Here is a 209-nt window from a genome sequence, read left to right as displayed (position 1 = left end):
GGGAGAGGGGGAGAGGGGGAGAGAGAGAGAGAGAGAGAGAGAGAGAGAGAGAGAGATCAGACATGAGAGAGAGACATGATCCAACCAGTGAAGGTAAGATCTGAACATGATTCACTGGTTGGATCATGTTCAGATCTTGCCTTCACTGGTTGTATCATGTCCAGATCTTGCCTTCACTGGTTGGATCATGTCCAGATCTTGCCTTCACT

Source organism: Odontomachus brunneus, unplaced genomic scaffold, assembly GCF_010583005.1.
Source record: "Odontomachus brunneus isolate Ranch 3 - 2012 unplaced genomic scaffold, Obru_v1 Obru_scaffold_316, whole genome shotgun sequence".
NCBI lineage: Eukaryota > Metazoa > Arthropoda > Insecta > Hymenoptera > Formicidae > Odontomachus > Odontomachus brunneus.
Note: the sequence above shows the minus strand (reverse complement) of the source record.